At 37.4% G+C, this 19,924-nt stretch overlaps 1 protein-coding gene across 5 annotated transcripts in view; it reads right to left on the reverse strand.

Moving 5' to 3' along the window:
* ACSL3 (acyl-CoA synthetase long chain family member 3) overlaps positions 1–19,924 on the reverse strand; it is a 135,124-nt gene that overhangs the window by 108,167 nt on the left and 7,033 nt on the right. Inside the window, exon 2 of one of the 5 annotated variants that reach the window (XM_027120165.1) lies at positions 5,524–5,580. The exons of the other annotated variants lie outside the window; for them this stretch is intronic. The gene's annotated coding sequence lies outside the window, so the exon portion shown is untranslated. The remainder of the gene's footprint in view (positions 1–5,523; positions 5,581–19,924) is intronic. 5 annotated transcript variants of the gene reach the window in all.

Genomic DNA, 19,924 nt, shown 5'->3' on the forward strand with positions numbered 1-19,924 from the left:
CCAGGAAGCCTACACAACCCACTGAACCAACCTTACCCATTGGGGACAGACACCAAAAACAACGGGAACTACCAACTTGCAGCCTGCAAAAAGGAGACCCCAAGCGAGGAAAGTTAAGCAAAATGAGAAACAGAGAAATACAAAGCAGATGAAGGAGCAAGGTAAAAACCCACCAGACCAAACAAATGAAGAGAAAATAGGCAGTCTACCTGAAAAAGAATTCAGAGTAATGAGAGTAACGATGATCCAAAATCTTGGAAACACAATAAACAAAATACAAGAAACATTTAACAAGGACCTAGAAGAACTAAAGAGCAAACAAACAATGATGAACAACACAATAAATGAAATTAAAAATTCTCTAGAAGGAATCAATAGCAGAATAACTAAGGCAGAAGAATGGGTAAGTGACCTGGAAGATAAAATACTGGAAATAACTACTGCAGAGCATAATAAAGAAAACAGAATGAAAAGAATTGAGGACAGTCTCAGAGACCTCTGGGACAACATTAAACGCACCAACATACAAATTACAAGAGTCCCAGAAGAAGAAGAGATAAAAAAAGAGACTGAGAAAATATATGAAGAGATTACAGTTGAAATCTTCCCTAAATGGGAAAGGAAATAATCAAGTCCAAGAAGCACAGAGAGTCCCATATAGGATAAATCCAAGGAGAAACATGCCAAGACCATATTAATCAAACTATCAAAAATTAAATAGCAAGAAAAAATATTAAAAGCAGCAAGAGAAAAGCAACATATAACATACAAGGGAATCCCCATAAGGTTAACAGCTGATCTTTCAGCAGAAAATCTGTAAGCCAGAAGGGAATGGCAGGACATATGTAAACTGACGAAAGAGAAAAACCTACAACCAAGATCACTCTACCACGCAAGAATCTCATTCAGATTCGACACAGAAATTAAAACCTTTACAGACAAGCAAAAGCTAAGAGAATTCAGCACCACCAAACCAGCTTTACAACAAATGCTAAAGGAACTTCTCTAGGCAGGAAACACAAGAGAAGGAAAAGACCTACAATAACAAACCCAAACAATTAAGAAAATGGTAAGAGGAACATACATATCAATAATTACCTTAAATGTAAATGGATTAAATGCTCCAACCAAAAGACATAGACTGACTAAATGGATACAAAAACAAGACCATGTATATGCTGTCTACAAGAGACCCATAGCAGACCTAGGGACACATACAGACTGAAAGTGAAAGGATGGAAAAAGATATTCCATGCAAATGGAAAGCAAAAGAAAGCTGGAGTAGCAATTCTCATATCAGACAAAATAGACTTTAAAATAAAGACTATTATAAGAGACAAAGAAGGACACTACATAATGATCAAGGAATCAATCCAAGAAGAAGATATAACAATTGTAAATATTTATGCACCCAAACAGGAGGACCTCAATACTTAAGGCAAATGCTAACAACCATAAAAGGGGAAATCGACAGTAATACAATCACAGTAGTGGACTTTAACACCCCACTTTCACCAATGCACAGATCATCCAAAATGAAAATAAATAAGGAAACACAAGCTTTAAATGATACATTAAACACGATGGACTTAACTGATATTTATAAGACATTCCATCTAAAAACAACAGAATACAATTTCTTCTCAAGTGCTCATGGAACATTCTCCAGGACAGATCATATCTTGGGTCACAAATCAAGCACTGGTAAATTTAAGAAAACTGAAATCTTATCAAGTATCTTTTCCAACGACAACATTATGAGACTAGACATCAATTACAGGAAAAAAATCTGTAAAAAAAAAAAAAAAAAAAAACATACACATGAAGGCTAAACAATACACTAAATAACCAAGAGATCACTGAAGAAATCAAAGAGAAAATCAAAAAATACCTATAAACAAATGACAATGAAAACACAACGAACCAAAACCTATGGGACGCAGCAAAAGCAATTCTAAGAAGGAAATTTACAGCAATACAATCCTATCTCAAGAAACAAGAAACATCTCAAATAAACAACCTAACCTTACAGCTAAAGCAATTAGAGAAAGAACAAAAAAACCCCAAAGTTAGCACAAGGAAAGAAATCATAAAGATCAGATCAGAAATAAATGAAAAAGAAACGAAGATAACGATAGCAAAGATCAATAAAACTAAAAGCTGGTTCTTTTGAGAAGATGAACAAAATTGATAATCCGTTAGCCAGACTCATCAAGAAAAAAAGGGAGAAGACTCAAATCAATAAAATTAGAAATGAAAAAGGAGAAGTAACAACTGACACTGCAGAAATACAAAGGATCATGAGAGATTACTACAAGCAACTACATGCCAATACAATGGACAACCTGGCAGAAATGGACAAATTCTTAGAAAAGCACAACCTTCCCAGACTGAACCAGGAAGAAATAGAAAATATGAAAAGACCAATCACAAACACTGAAACTGAGACTGTGATTAAAAATCTTCCAACAAACAAAAGCCCAGGACCAGATGACTTCATAGGCGAATTCAATCAAACATTTAGAGAAGAGCTAACATCTATCCTTCTCAAACTCTTCCAAAATATAGCAGAGGGAGGAACACTCCCAAACTCATTCTATGAGGCCACCATCACCCTGATACCAAAACCAGACAAATGTCACAAAAAAAGAAAACTACAGACCAATATCACTGATGAACATAGACGCAGAAATCCTCAACAAAATACTAGCAAACAGAATCGAACAGCACATTCAAAGGATCATACACCATGAGCAAATGGGGTTTATCCCAGGAATGCAAGGATTCTTCAATATACGCAAATCAATAGATGTGATAAACCATATTAACAAATTGAAGGAGAAAAACCATATGATCATCTCAATAGATGCAGAGAAAGCTTTTAACAAAATTCAACACCCATTTATGATAAAAACTCTCCAGGAAGGAGGCAAAGAGGGAACTTACCTCAACATAATAAAGGCCATATATGACAAACCCACAGCCAACATTGTTCTCAATGGTGAAAAACTGACACCATTTCCACTAAGACCAGGAACAGGACAAGGTTACCCACTCTCACCACTCTTATTCAACATAGTTTTGCAAGTTTTAGCCACAGCAATCAGAGAAGAAAAAGAAATAAGAGGAATCCAAATTGTAAAAGAAGAAGTAAAGCTGTCACTGTTTGCAGATGACATGATACTACACATAGAGAATCCCAAAGATGCTACCATAAAACTACTAAAGCTAATCAATGAATTTGGTAAAATAGCAGTATAAAAAATTAATGCACAGAAATCTCTTGCATTCCTATGCACTAATAATGAAAAATCTGAAACAGAAATTAAGGAAACACTCCCATTTACCACTGCAACAAAAAGAATAAAATACCTAAGAATAAGCCTACCTAAGGAGACAAAAGACCTGTATGCAGAACACTATAAGACACGGATAAAAGAAATTAAAGATGATACAAACAGGTGGAGAGATATACCATGTTCTTGGATTGGAAGAATCAACATTGTGAAAATGACTCTACTACCCAAAGCAATCTACAGATTCAATGCAATCCCTATCAAACTACCACTGGCATTTTTCACAGAACTAGAACAAAAAATTTCACAATTTGTATGGAAACACAAAAGACCCGGAATAGCCAAAGCAATCTTGAGAAAGAAAAACGGAGCTGGAAGAATCAGACTCCCTGACTTCAGACTATACTACAAAGCTACAGTAATCAAGACAGTATGGTACTGGCACAAAAACAGAAATACTGATCAATGGACCAGGACAGAAAGTCCAGAGATAAACCCACGCACATATGGTTACCTTATCTTTGATAAAGGCGGCAAGAATATACAGTGGAGAAAAAACAGCCTCTTCAATAAGTAGTGCTTGGAAAACTGGACAGCTACATGTAAAAGAATAAAATTAGCACACTCCCTAACTCCATACACAAAAATAAACTCAAAATGATTAAAGACCTAAATGTAAGGCCAGACACTATAAAAGACTTAGCGGAAAACATAGGCAGAACATTCTATGACATAAATCAGAGCAAGATCCTTTTTGACCTACCTCCTAGAGAAATGGAAAGAAAAACAAAAATAAACAAATGGGACCTAATGAAACTTAAAAGCTTTTGCACAGCAAAGGAAACCATAAACAAGACCAAAAGACATCCCTCAGAATGGGAGAAAATATTTTCAAATGAAGCAGCTGACAAAGGATTAATCTCCAAAATTTACAAGCAGCTCATGCAGCTCAATATCAAAACAGCAAACAACCCAATCCAAAAATGGGCAGAAGACCTAAATAGACATTTCTCCAAAGAAGATATACAGACTGCCAACAAACACATGAAAGAGTGCTCAACTTCATTAATCATTTGAGAAATGCAAATCAAAACTACAATAAGATATCTCACACCAGTCAGAATGGCCATCATCAAAAAATCTAGAAACAATAAATGCTGGAGAGGGTGTGGAGAAAAGGGAACCCTCTTGCACTGCTGCTGGGAATGTAAATTGATACAGCCACTATGGAGAACAGTATGGAAGTTCCTTAAAAAACTAAAAATAGAGCTACCATGTGACCCAGCAATCCCACTACTGGGCATATACCCTGAGAAAACCATAATTCAAAAAGAGTCATGCACCACAATGTTCACTGCAACTCTATTTACAATAGCCAGGACATGGAAGCAACCTAAGTGTCCATCGACAGATGAATGGATAAAGAAGATGCGGCACATATATACAACAGAATATTACTCAGCCATGAACAGAAACGAAATTGAGTTACCTGTAGTGAGGTGGATGGACCTAGAGACTAGAGTGGCATGGACATATATACACTACCAAACGTAAAACAGATAGCTAGTGTGAAGCAGCCACATAGCACAAGGAGATCAGCTTGATGCTTTGTGTCCACCTAGAGGGGTAGGATAGGGAGGGTGGGAGGGAGATGCAAGAGGGAGAAGATATAGGGATATTGTTTATGTACAGCTGATTCACTTTATTCTACAGCAGAAACTAACACACCATTGTAAAGCAGTTATACTCCAATAAAGATGTTAAAAAACAAACAAAAAACAACAACAAAAAAATCCACTGTTTTACTGGCCTTCAACCTACAATTTCTGTTAAAATGTCCAGTTTGAAATTTTAAATAAAACACAAATTTCAAAGGACCATCACGTGTTGACATGGTGCTACCAGTCTAATCAGGGCTAAACTTTGCCAAATAAAGAGGATACTGAGGTTCAAACTTTTGCAGAGATGCTTAGTGATATTCAAATTGAGGAAAGGAAGGTTAAATATCAATAATATTGCTGAATAACATGGTTCAATGTTCCAATGGGCTTACATGGAATTAAAATTAGTATAAAAGCTACTTTCTCATAACTTTCATAATTCTACAATCACAAAATGGAGAGAAAATAATTTTTTCTTTGATAGTTTACCCACACTTGGTTTTAACTTAATACATTTTACATCTAATAATAGAAACTTTGTCGTTAAATAAAATTAAACATTTTACCGGTTGACAATGGTAGGAGGTACTAGTGCCTTCAAATACGTGCCTTTGTTTCAATACCTGTCAAAACAAACACATGAAGGCAAGCATTACTACTCCTCATCTGGTTAATCATAGAGCCAAATATCAACCTTTTCCTGGAGATATCTCTATCTCCAAACCTCACGGGAAAATTTCTGTTGAGTTTTTCTGGAAACATCATCTATTATACTAGCAAATGACATTTTATCATGTAAACTTTTACCAAAAAAGCATGTTGTATATACCACTACACACCTATTAGTATAATCAAAATCCAAAATATAACATCACTAAATGCTACAAGAATGCAGAGCAACAGGAACTCTCCTTCACTGCTGGTGGGAATGCAGAATGGTGCAGCCACTTTGGATGACAGTTGGGCAGTTTCTTACAAAACTAAACAGACTCTTACCATATGATCCGGAAACTGATCTCCTTTGTATTTACTCAAATGAGTTGAAAATGTATGTCTAGACAAAAAAGCTGCACACAACTGTTTATACCAGCTTTATTTGTAAATGCCAAAATTTGGAAGTAACCAAGATGTCCTTCAGCAAGTGAATGTGTAACTGCTACATCCAGGCAATGGAATGTTATTCAGCACTAAAAAGAAATGAGCCATTAAGCCATGAAAAGATAGAGGAAACTCAAATGCAGATTACTAAGTGAAAGAAGTCAATCTGAAAGGTTACATACTATATGATTCCAACTATATGACATTCTGGATAAGGCAAAGCTACGGAGACAGGATTGGGACTACTGAGACAGTAAAATGTTGCCTAGGGTTAAGGAGAAAGAAGGGATGAACAGGCAGAGCAGAGAGGATTTTCAGAGCAGTGGAACTACTCTGTACGATACTATAATGGTAGATATACGACATTACATATTTGCTAAAATCCATGGAACGTACAACACCAAGAGTGACCTCTAATGTAAACTGAGGACTGTGCGTGATAACAATGCATCAATGTAGGTTCATCGATTGTAATAAATGTACCACTCTGGTGCAGGATGCTGAAACCGGGGGAGGCTGTGCATATGGGAGGACAGGGGATACATGGGAAATCTCACTACCTTCTGCTCAATTTTGTTGTGAACTTGAAACTACTCTTAAAAAATAAAGTCTACCTTTTTAAAAAAGGTATATCCAAAACTTTTATAAAGTATGTTGAGTTTTTTCACTCACTGTTATGATGGTCAAGGAGAATTAGTAAGTTTTATAATAGTATTTCATTGTATATACCATACATTTGTATATCATCTCAATGATTTTCTCAATCACCTTCAAAGCAGATAGGTTAGGAATCATTACAGTTACTTTAAAAAATATATTAACATCAGCCCAAACTCACAGAGCTAGTAAGTAATGGTTAAGTATTTTGAGTCAAAATTCAGCACACCACTGCCTCACTATTAATTTCCTCATTCGCTACAAGGCAGCCAGATGTACTTTAAAAGGGACAGGCCTTAAAACCAGATATATGTGGGTCCAAAATCCCGGCTCTGTTTTTTAATAGCTATGATTCTAGATGCATTCATTCATTTCTTCATTCATCTATCCATCTGTCCATGGGGAGTGAGGGGGGCACCTTATCAATTTACTTATTTCTTGTGCCAGTTTACTCAGTATGTAAATGAGGACAGCAACAACATATATGAACAATACATATCCATATTTGTCGAATTTCTATAAATAGAAGGCAACCAGTAGAAAAAATGCGCTATGTACATTCAGAGAAAAAATCCAAACGCCTATTAACTTTGAAAAAAATGGTCAACATCACTAGTTATCCAGGAAATGCAAGTTAAAACAATGTAATTTTCCCCTATCAGATTTCTTTTAATAAAAAAAATCACAAGTATTGGCAAGGATATAGGAAACAAGATCGCTCTTGGCATTATTAAGGGAAGTGCAGCCACTTTGGAGAGCACTTTGGCAGCAAAAGCTAAAAGTGTAAATTCCTATGACTTAGTGAATCCCTTCTGAGTAATTTGCCGCGGAGAAGGTTTGACACAGGTGCATGTTTACTTTACCTTGTTTTGTTTTCTAATAATACAAGTCCTAGTATTCAATTGACCCTCAATAATTGTTGAATCTCCGCAACAAAGATTTAATGATGCATTCATTTTTGGCCAAGGAGGCAAGAGAAGAAACTGCAGGCAGTAATAGTATTTGGAAAAGCAGAGGTATTCAAGAAAAGGGCAATTTAAGAAAACTCTAAGTATTCGTTGTAGGCTGATTAACGACCTCAAAGGTATCAGGTCCTAATCCCTGGAACCTGTAAATGTTACCTTATTTGGAAAATGGGTCTTTGCAGGTGTTATTAAATTAAGGCTTTTGAGATGGGGAGACAATCGTCGATTACCCAGTGGGCCCTAAATGCCATCACAAGTGTCCCTGTAAGACAGAAGCACTAGATTTGACATACACAGTGAAGATGAAGCAAAGAGATTTGAAGACGCTGGCCTAGAAGCCTCGAGTGGAGCAACGGACTGCAGCAGTCCCAGAAGCTGAAGAGGCTAGAAGAGCTAGAAGAGGCGGGAACAGCTTCTTCTCTAGAAGGAGGGAGCTCAGCCCTGGCAACACCTTGATTTCAGCCCAGTAATGCTGATTCCAACTTTTAGCTTCTATTAACTATGAGACTAAATTCCTGTTGTTTTAAGCCACCAAATTTGTGGCATGACAGCAGCTCTAGAAAACACTGTACCTCACTGCCACTGCCCTGTGTGCCACGCTAAGTGGTTTAGACATTATCCAGATCTCTGAAGACCCATTCAGATTTTTATGCAAGTGAATGGGATAATCAGATCTGTTTCGTAATGTTAGATCTAGTGCCAATGTTTAGAATGTATTGATGGAAAAAAACTAGAAACAGGAAGATGTATCAGAACCAAAAATCCAGACAGAAAATAAAGCTCTAGATCACCAGATATTTGAGGGAAAAAAATCACAGTGAGAGATGAAAACAGAAAGTGTGTGTGAGGGGGGTACGAAATGGAGATAGACAATGTAGGAAACACTTTAAATATGCATATGTAATTAATATTCTCAGAGGGATAAAAGAGACCATCTTGTTGATGAAACAAGAATAGTATGGTATACAGAAGGACTGAAAATAAGAAAAAGCTCTTGGAAGTTAGTAACACCTGAAAATAAAAGTCAATAGATGTATTAGAAAATGAGGTTGGGAATATTTTCCCAGAAAGGAAAGCAAAAGCAATGAAGTAGAGAACAGGAGGTTAAAAAGTTTTTGTTTTTCTAATTGGGTGTCAAATTAATCCCAAAGACCAAGTTCCACTAAAAGGAGTTTTAGAAAGAAAGAACAAAGAGAATGAAGAGGTAAAAATTACTGAAGTATTCTGCAATAAGATATCCCAGAGCTGATGAACACTAGTCTTCAAATTGAAAGGGCCTGCTGAGTACTGAGCGGATGAATGGGGGGAAAAAAATTAACTGAACTCTCAACACAGCCTTGTGAATTCTCAGAGCACCAGGTATAAGAATACCCTAAAAGCTTCCAAAAAACAAAAACCAGGTCACTTACAAATAAGGTGATTCTATAATTAATCAACAAAGAAGGATATTTTGGGGAATAAAAGCATGTACTATTATAAGATAAATTTGAAGGTATTCCAGACAAACCAGGATGTAGAGTCACCCTTCCTATAAAGGAATAAGAATCATACTGGCAGCAGATGTCTCCACAGTACTGGACGCTAGAAGGCTATGAACAATGCCTTCAGACTTTTTTTTTTTTTTTTGCGGTACGTGGGCCTCTCACTGTTGTGGCCTCTCCCGTTGCGGAGCACAGGCTCCGGACGCGCAGGCTCAGCGGCCACGGCTCACGGGCCCAGCCGCTCCGCGGCATGTGGGATCCTCCCGGACCAGGGCACGAACCCGTGTCCCCTGCATGGGCAGGTGGACTCTCAACCACTGCGCCACCAGAGAAGCCCTGCCTTACAGACTTCTGAGGGAAATTTTAATCCAGAACTCTACTCCCATCTACATTCCTGTTCAACTGCAGGTAGAATAAAGACGTTTTCAGACACGCACGGACTCAGAAAATTTAATTCCACAAACACACTCTGCCAAGAAATTACTTTAAGAAGTCTTCCACCGTGTGCGTACACTCTTTTGATAAAAGTTAGAGATAATTTTTAAGCCAGCATCGGTCTAAGTTTTGTAATCTATTTCATAAGAGCTATATCCCACAGCTTAAGTAAGGGGTTAGTCCCACAAGACTGTTCCCCACTTGGTAGTTACAAGTCTCCGGCTGGCTATAAATAGGGATTCCCACAAACCCCTCCTCAGGTTCAATAACTTACTAGGATGGCTCAAAGAACTCAGGAACACTCTTTACTTATGTTTTCCAGTTCATTATAAAGCATACAACTCAGAAACAGACAAACGGAAGAGATGCACAGGGCAAGGGATGGGGAGGAAGGTATGCAGCAGAGCTTCCAAACCCTCTCCAGGTGTGCCGCCTCCCCAGCACCTGGACAGAAATGCTCACCGTCCCGGAAGCTTACTGAATATCCCCTTGTTCAAGAGTTTTTATAAAGCTCAGTCTCCAGCCCCCTCACTCCTTGCAGGAGGTCGGTGAGTAGGGCTGAAAGTTCAAACCTCTAATCACTTGGTCCTTCTGGTGACCAGCTCCATCCTGAGATGCTCTAGGGACTCCATCCTAAGTCACTTCATTAGCGTAAACTAGGGTGTGATCCAAAGGAGCTTTTATGAATAAAAGGTACTCCTAACAATCAGGAAATTCCAAGGGTCTCAGGAGCTCTGTGTCAAGAGTGGGGACAAAAACCTTATATATCTCTTGTATTATACTACAGAACTCTATTATTATCATTATTTATATTAACAGTTTAAGTGGGACAGAAAGGTGTAATCATGTCAGTATATGTTTTAAGTATTTAAGAAAAATAAATATTATTAACTTTTGCCAAAACAGCTAATTTCTCCCTCCCCCAACCCCTACCTCTGGTCAGCTACCAATCTGTTCTCTGTATCTATGACCTTAGCTTTTGTTTGTTTGTTTGTTTGTTTGAAGATTCCACATAAAAGAGAGATCACATGGTGTCTATCTTTCTCTGAGTTATTTCACTTGGTATAATGCCCTCAAGGTCCATCCATTTTGTCAAAAATGGCAGGATTTCATTCTTTTTAATGCCTAATATTCCACTGTGTATATATACGTCTTCTTTATCCATTCCTCCACTGATGGACACCTTAAGTTGTTTCCATATCTTGGCTATTATAAATAGTGCTGCAGTGAACATGGGGATGCACATATCTTTTTGAATTAGTGTTTTCATTTTCTTCAGATAAATATCCAGGAGTGGAACTGCTGAATTATATGTTAGTTCTATTCTCAATGTTTTGAGGAACTTCCATACTGTTTTCCATACTGGATGCACTGATTTACATCCACATCAATAGTGCACAAGGGTTCCCTTTTCTCCACATCCTTGTCAACACTGTTATTTCTTGTCTATTTGATAACTGTCATTCTAGCAGGTATGAGGAGATCTCTCATTATGGTTTTGATTTGCAATTCCCTGATGAATGATGATGTAGAGCATTTTTTCACTCATCTGTTGGCCATCTGTATGTCTTTGGAAAAATATCTACTTGGATCTTCTGTCCATTTTTCAATCGGTTTTTGTGGTTGTGTTGTTTTTTGTTTTGTTTTGTTTCTGCTGTTCAGTTGTATCAGTTTATATATTCTGGATATTAGCCCCTTATCTGATAGATGATTTGCAAATATTTTCTCCCATTAAATAGGCTGCCTTTTTTGTTGATGTTTCCCTTGCTGTGCAAAAGTTTTTTAGTTTAATGTAGTCCCACCTGTTTATTTTTGCTTCTGCTGCTTTTGCTTTTGGTGGCAGATTCAAAAACTTATCACCAAGACCTGTCAAGGAGTTTACCACCTATGTTTTCTTCTAGGAGCTTTATGGCTTCAGGTCTTACACTCAAGTCTTTAATCCATTTTGAGTTAATTTTTGTTTACGGTATAAGATAGTGGGTCCAGTTTTATTCTTTTGCATGTGGCTGCCCAATTTCCCCATCACCGTCAATTATTAAAAGGAACTTCTTACTCAGAAACAAAAGAAAACTTCAACTTAATAAAAGCATATCAGAAACCAATAGCAAACATCAGACTCAAATTTCCATTAAAGTCAGGAATTAAGACAAGGAGGCCAGTTGTGACTATAATTATTTAACACTGGTAAAAAGGCTCTAGCCCTGTAGTCATCAGCCACATGGAGCTACTTAACACTTGAAGTGAGGCTTGTCCAAATTGAGATGTGCTCTAAATGTAAAATACGCATGGACTTGCAAAGACTTAGTATGAAGAAAATGTAAAACATCTCATTAATCATTTTTATATTGATTATATGTTGAATATACTGGATTAAATAAAATATATTAAAGTTACCTGTTTCTTCTTTACTTAAGATACCTACTAGAAATTTAAACTACTACAGATATGGTTCGCATTTGTGGCTCTAATTGCATTTCTTATGGACAGCACTGCAGTCTAGACAATGCAATAATGAAAAAAAGAAATGAGGAATAGGAATACTGGAAAAGGAGACACACAATAATCACTGTTTGCAGATAATTAATGTCCGACAAGAAAATCCAAAAGAATCATCTGAAAATTATCCAACCAGAGAGAAAGTTCATTAAGATATCTGGATACTAGGTAGACAACAAAAACCAATCATTTTCCTATACAGTAGTAATAACCAGTTAGAAAATAAAAAGGAAAAAGATTTTATATATGTGTGTGTGTGTGTGTGTGTATATATATATATATACATATATATATATATATATACACTACTACTGATAGACACTAAAAGACTTGCATACATGGAAAGACAGACTAGGTCCCAGGTAGAAAGGATAACTATAACTCCACCAAAATTAACCTATAAACCAAATACAATCCCAATCAAAATCCTACTAGGACTTTGTCAATTCTGTATGGCTAGTTGATATACTAGTTCCAAGGTTTATCTAGAAGAAACATTTTAAGATTAACTAAGAAAATTTGAAAACAAGAATACTTAGCCCATACCAGCCTATTAGATGCCAAAACTAACACTAACTGTTCTGGTACAGAATTGTAAAAACTAGAAATAGTCATGGGACATTTACACTTAATGATGGTGGCATTTCAGATCAATGAGTGAAGGATAGATTATTCAATAAATTAAACAGCATCAAAGTAAAACCAGAATTGAGCCAATGGCTGAATGTGAGTCCTAGTAAGATGAGGAACACATCCCTGAAACAATCAGCCTAGCAATACCTCTTCCACAGCTCCCATGTCCCAGAAAGGATTTGTTCCCAAGTCTTTTTTCTCATTATAAAACCATCTCCAGTGCTATCACGGTAGCCTACACAGCCCACACTGCCTGGCCTACAGCTCTGTTGGGAAGAGAAGCACTGGTTTCGTTTGAACTACACCACTTCACGCCCATCTCTACCCCAGCTGACTATGGCAAACACAGGCATCCACAGGGATCCAGGAGCCTATGACCAGTGAGGCCTGTAACGAAAGCACTGATGTGTTGGTTCACTAATATTCTCTCTAGAACCCGGAACTGGGATTGAATTAAAAGAATTTGATAGAATTAAAAGAAACTAAAAGGCCTGCCAAAGTAAACTCATTCTTTAAGATTCAGCTGAAGCCTCCATGTGAAGGCCTCCCTGGTCCCACAGACAAGCGCTAACTCAATCCCTCTGTGCCCCATTTCCACCCTCCACTCCTGCCTGACACACAGAGGCATGAAGGGGCAGAGAATAAGGAATCACAAGTAGCTTGAGACAGTTGGAACACAGGAAATTGAGGGAAGGTAGAAATGAAAATGGAATAGAGGAATATGTTGCAGAGACAGGTTTTAATAAGCAAGGCACTTGACCAAATTTGTTTTATTCAGAATGACTACCTGGGTCAACAAACAGAACAAACCACAAAAGATTCCCGGTATGCAGTCATTACAACAGCCCAAGCAAAGGATGATGAGGTCCAGGGTTTAGGGCAGTAGATACAGAAGTACGAGGACCAACTGGAGAGACTTTTCTGAGGTAATAGGATGTGGTGAGATGTGAAGATTCATCTTTGAAGATTAAAGTCAACACTTCTAGAATATTGGATGACTTGCGATAGATATGAGGAATACAGGAAGAAGAACAGATACATATGAGTACATGAGTATAGGGTAGGATATTAAGTCTGGGGAAATGGCCAGAAAAGATAGTCACAATTTTGTCAGAAATACAAGACTGGGGCTCCAGACGGAACTGAAGATGTAGATTTTAGAATCATCACCGACTCCAACCATATTAGAGTTGAAACCATGGAATCCCTCAAAAATAGTATACTCAGTTATAAGATAAAAGGATTAAAGACAGTTATTATAAAAGCCAGCTAGAAGGGTAAAGAAACCAAGAGCATGTCCTAGAAGCCAAAGGCAGACATAAGGGTCAATGAGGGCGCGGTCAAGAGTGTCAAAGGCTACAAGTGGTTATGATATTAAAGTACAACAAGCAGCTGGCCTGGCCCGAGACAATCCATCACACTTTCTTGCTTTCTTTATCACATAATTTTTAAATTATAACTATACCTATTACTCAACCAGTGAGCTACTCAAATGCATATCAAAAGCAAGTCTACTCTTTCAGAATTCCTGAGCTCCCACTAATAAGTGTACACTGGTCATTTTGATGTCAGGTTTTTGGCCTTCCAAAATTTTTCTGGTATTATGCTCAAATCTTTCAATTCAATTTAATGAACATTTACTGAGTATCTCATGTTCATTGTTGTGCTAGGTGACAGGGATGCAGAGGTGGATTCTAACAACAAATATGAGTATCTTCTATGTGCTGGGCACTGGACGTGCATCAGTAAATAACAAGTATCCCCGTCCTCAGAGATGCTTACTTTCTACGTTAAACAGCTACTCTCCCTTAAAGGAGCCCAAAACAAGCACATTATGTTTTAGACTTATCTAAAAAGAAAAGAGAGCAAATACATTTATTTCATAAAGCAATTTGAAATTGAGAGCATGAAACACAAAACTGTAATTAATCATCTATAGTTAACAAGCCTGTCCTCTGGCATCATACAATATAAACGAACATTAAGTTAGCCAGCTCTCAGTTATCTGTGGGTAAACTACCCATGCATATCAAGAGCAATTCCCTAACACTGACTCACTTTTCTGGGTTATGTCCCACCCAAATTTCTACCATGTAATCTTCTAACACTGAGATAATGTAAGAATATACAGTTTAAAACTTTCACAAAGTAACTCAAATCATTACCCATGCCAGATTTACTATGTCTACCATTTTTCAAATGAACTTGCAGAGATGTGCTCCCTAAATCTGATACCCTTCATTTCCCAGAGCCAAATAACCCAAGTTCTTCAACCCCATCCCCAATTCATCTATATATAATGCTGCCCCCAAACTAATAAGCCTCCAAGCATGGGCCTAGCTTTTATCTACTAGCTCATGGTCTCTAAACTTTAAGGATCACAACAAGCCCCTTTTGGTAAAACTGCTGGCATTCCAAACATGTGTACCTTTAACATTGTACATGTGTGTTATTGTTCTAGCATACAATAAACACCACAAATCATGCATCAAATATGGACTTTTTTTTTTTAATTCTAACGTTTTCTTCCAGCACTGCAGAGATGACATGCACGCACACCCCGGAGCACACGTACGCTGCAAGACAGAGACCATCCTTATCTTAAAGAAATTGACGCTTGGAGGTAATCTTCTATGGTTGTAAAACTACAATGAGGTGGAGTCAGATTTGGGAATTCAAGTGCCAATGTGGTCGTAAAGCTCAAGCCCTGCATCGCTCCCCTCTATCACGCCCATCTCACTCCTTACACCTGGGGTCCCATGAGCTCCCCTCTCTGACCTCACACCTCACTCCCAACCAGCCACTACCTCTCACAACCCTCCCACCTCAAGATGTTGGAGAAAACAGGTATTCTTTTTATGCCTCAGAAAGTGATTTACAAATAAACATTTTGAATTTCTAAGGAGAATACTAGGCAGGAGAGTCTAAACAGGCATCAGGTTAGAAGTCAGGCCTAGTTTCAGAGTCAATGATGAATACAAATTCCTAGACTCTAACACACTAGCAATGTGGAAAGTTTCAGTACGAAAGGAAAATGACTTACGGAAGTATTGTGAATATGTAACAAATAATAATTCCGTGTATTATGGTCCATGTGGTATAATTGCAATTAATGTCAAGTACAGTTCTAAGATTAATTCATTCTGGTTCATTCTGGTTTTCCATGGAACTAAAATTAACTCCTTACTTCATTTTAGAAAGAACTCCACTACCCCAAGCTTCCCCCAAACAGGAGGTAATAAGTTCAGAGATCAAGTCAGTTTCCAAAGAGAAGAGAAAGATTTCTGATTGTTTTAATGTTACGGTAAAAAAAAAAAGCCAAAGTCAGGGTCCAGAATGAGGATCACTTCAATCCTGATGAAAGTAAAATAAGTAAAAATAAGAAACTTCTCTGGTTGAAGTAGGAATTTTTCATAATTCTGGCCAAAGTGATAACTGAGTATTTTATAACCTAGAAACAGCAATGCAGAAAAATGAACTGTTTTATGCCTACAATACCAATTTAGAAGATAATATTCTAAAGGTTACACCTATGCAGCAGCCAGTGTAGTTAGTATCTAATAAAATCCATACAAATACCCCAGTGAATTACAAGTAGTAAACACATAAACAAACACAGAGGGGGAAACACACACAAAGCTAACTGATAAAGTTTCAAAGAAGCCTAAGAAAGAAACGTGGCAGAAATAGAAAAAGTCCTAAACCAAGAAAAAGGAAGAGGTGGAAAGGGAGGTAAAAGAAAAAGAGCACTGATGGAGAAGCAGCTCACAACAGCGTTGAGCAAGGTTTACAGACACGGAAACTGAGCTCCACGAAGGCTAAATGGCATGGGCAGTGCCACACTGACAGTCAAGCAGCAGGGTTAGAAACAACTCGGGCCAGACCCTGAATGCTCCTCCTGTAACAACTCAGAGCCCACATGGTTCTCTTCACTTGCTGGCTGCCCAGTGTCCCTTCCTATTCCTACTACCTTCCATTCATTCAACAATTACAGCTGACCCTTGAACACGGGGTTTAGGGGCGCCAAACTTCCATACAGTCAAAAATCCGGATATAATTTTATAGTCAGTCCTCTATACCCACAGTTCCACATCCAGGGCTTCAACCAACTTTGGATTGTGTAGTGCTGTAGTACACATTTGGGGGGGGGGGGGGGGAATCCACAAGTAAGTGGACCCGCACAGTTCAAACCCATGTTGTTCAGGGGTCAACTGTACTTCCTGAGTTGAAGGAATCAATAAATAAATGAGTCTTAGGCAAGGTCTTTAATTGTCTCTGTCCTCCAAATCTCTGGTGTTCTTGCTTCTCCGCAGGGATGTGACTTATCCTCACAGCTTCTCTAGTCCCCCGGAACAAGTGATTTCTCAATTTTATTTGTCAACCTTGCTCTTCCCCAACTGCCCTGGACATCCCCATTTGAGTTCCTCTACCTCAAACTCAACTATTTTTTCAAATCCAATCTTGCTCCGCTGACTCTTGGCTACCCTGGCCAACATGACCTCTCTGACCTCTGTACTGCTCACTCAACATTAACCACATCCTTTACGTATCTTGAACACTCTCGTCCTTAAGGAATTAGTATTCCTTAGTCCCCTTTAAGTGATGTATGCTTTTTACTTATATGATGGGTTTGGTCACATGCTGGACTCAGAATACCTTGTTATTTCTTACCGAAAAACTGCTTCTGAAGGACAGAAAAAATCAAAATACAACAAAAACAAGAAACAAAGAGGCACAAGGCAACTTTTGGAGGTGATCGATATGCCTATTACCTTGATTGTGGAGATGGCTGCACAGGTGTATGCATGTCCAAACTCAAATTGTATACATTAAATATGTGCAGATTTTTATATATCAATGAAAGGACAGAGAAAGGAGGAAAGAGAAAAAAAGAATAGAGAAGAAAGAAAAGAGGAAAAAAGAGAAGACAGGGAGGCAGAGAAATAACTAACAACTAACATATGGGTCAACCGTGTACCCTAAACTACTATCTGTCATCTCCCTCAATCCTTGTGATAGCCCTGCAAAGTAAGAACATCTTTATGTTACAGAAATTGAAATGGAAGGCTGAGGAAGGTTAAGGAATCAGATCAAATTTACACAGCAAGTTTTACCCACATATATGGCAATGATTCCTTCGCCACTCAACAAAGTTGATGACCTAAAACAGTATATTTAGAAATGCTACCTGAACCATTATCGAGGTCATATTCAAAAGATGTTTAAAACTAATACGGAGATTCTTAAGTTACCCGACTGAGAAGGACACCATGTCAACCTACTTTCAAGGTGCTTTATAGACACTTCCAGAAAACTAAAGCACAAGGTAAATCCTACATTATTGACGTTAAAATATAACAAAATCTACTTAATGTCCCTCAGTTTACAGTTTACTATTTACAATATCCCTTCCCAATCTCCATTAACCAGAGGTTACAATACATTAGACATTTCCTTGAAGCGTATTTGTCTATGTAAGGATAACGCTGCTTCAAAAGGTAAGGCAATAACAAAAAGTGAGTGGATGAACTTAGAAAATACTGTATATTCTAAAAATAAATAAATTTAAAATAGTTAATATTTACTGAGTGCTGACTATGTGCCAGGAACTTATCTCATATAAATCCTGACAACAATATATAGCAGATTTTCTTATTATCCATTTTTTACAGAAGAAATTGAGGCACAGAGAGGTTAAATAAGCTGCTCAAGATCACAAAACTAATAAGCCAGAATTCAATTCCAAGAAAACTTAACTCCAAGTCCATGTCCCTACCCACCAAAATTACAATGGAAAAAGGCACATTTTAGAGGAAAATTCTTAAACAAGCACTCAAACACAGAATTGGCTAAATCAGAAGTAGATTTATAAAAATTTCCCAAAAGGAAGGACACATGTGAATTATCCCTACAGTCATTTATGGAATTTAAAATGAAACTATATTAGATATATATCTGCAAAATTATCTACTAAGAACAAAAAGGGAAATAAAAATGAAAGTAAAACAATTTTAAAGTAAATTAGCTAAACTGAGATGTACCCACAGTCATGAAACTCAACTGATGGAACCACATAGATTAAGTGATATTGATTGAAAAAAAAGGATGCTGCATAAGAATACATACAATGCCATCTATATCAAGTTTAAAAATACATAAAACAATACTGTACACTGTTTAGGGATACATCCATATGTAGTAAAATTGCAGAGCAATGGATATGAATAACGAACACCAAATTCAGATTAGTGGTTAACTGGAGGATTTGGGGGAAGGAAGTGGGTTTCTTTAACTGGATTAAATAGTACGAAATATTTCTCAGACATACAGAAAGCAGGTCTCCTTTCTTTTTTTTCTTAAGAAAGAAAAGGAAAAAAATGGAATTAGCAGATTACAGAACCCAAAATTGCTTTATATTCCTGATCCAAAAAATGCTAAAAGGGCAATGTTAATGATTCCTATGTAAGAGTGTTAAAGGAGAATGTATCCTGATGTATTTATGTTCAAGTTCAAGAAGAAAATTTTAGTTAAATTCTCTCAATTTAGTTTGTTACTCCTCACATTCTCCTCTGTAAAAACAGGGCTTTTATGGGGGGGGGGGAGGTAAGTTATGTGTCATAAAAATAGATAAACTGTCATCACAGCTCCTTCCAAGTATAATCATGCCTTCAGAGGTATATATGAACTTCAAACCAAGCTGTCACCCCAGAGAGGAGGTGCAGCGCCTGGGCCTTGGACTCTGGAACCTAACTACCTGGGATGAGGTACAGCACACACCTGGGCAAATCACTTAAGCTCCCTGTGCCTCAATTTCCTCATGTGTGAAATAAGAATGATAAAAAAAAAAAAAACTATCTCATAAAATTGAGAAGAAAATCAGAACAGCACCTGGCCAGAGGAAATACTGTAAAGGTATTGGCTATCATCTTTATTCCAAAGACCATTAGTATAGAAAAAGAAAAACCAGGCTTTGTATCAGAAAAATATTATCTAAGTGTGATTACTTTCCAAATTAAATAAAGGATAGAAAAGCTGACCATGACATGACAAACAAATGGGAAGCTTTTTATAGCAAGATAAGGTTTTTATTTTTCTAACAACATTCCTTAGTATTGTTATACCACCTCCAATGTGTACATATCTGTGTACACACACACCTGGTACAGATTCAAGGTGAAACATTCTATTCCATCTCCCTTGTT

The sequence above is a fragment of the Aethalodelphis obliquidens genome, unplaced genomic scaffold, assembly GCF_003676395.1.
Source record: "Aethalodelphis obliquidens isolate GAN/ISIS:26980383/991018 unplaced genomic scaffold, ASM367639v1 scaffold2, whole genome shotgun sequence".
Lineage (NCBI taxonomy): Eukaryota > Metazoa > Chordata > Mammalia > Artiodactyla > Delphinidae > Aethalodelphis > Aethalodelphis obliquidens.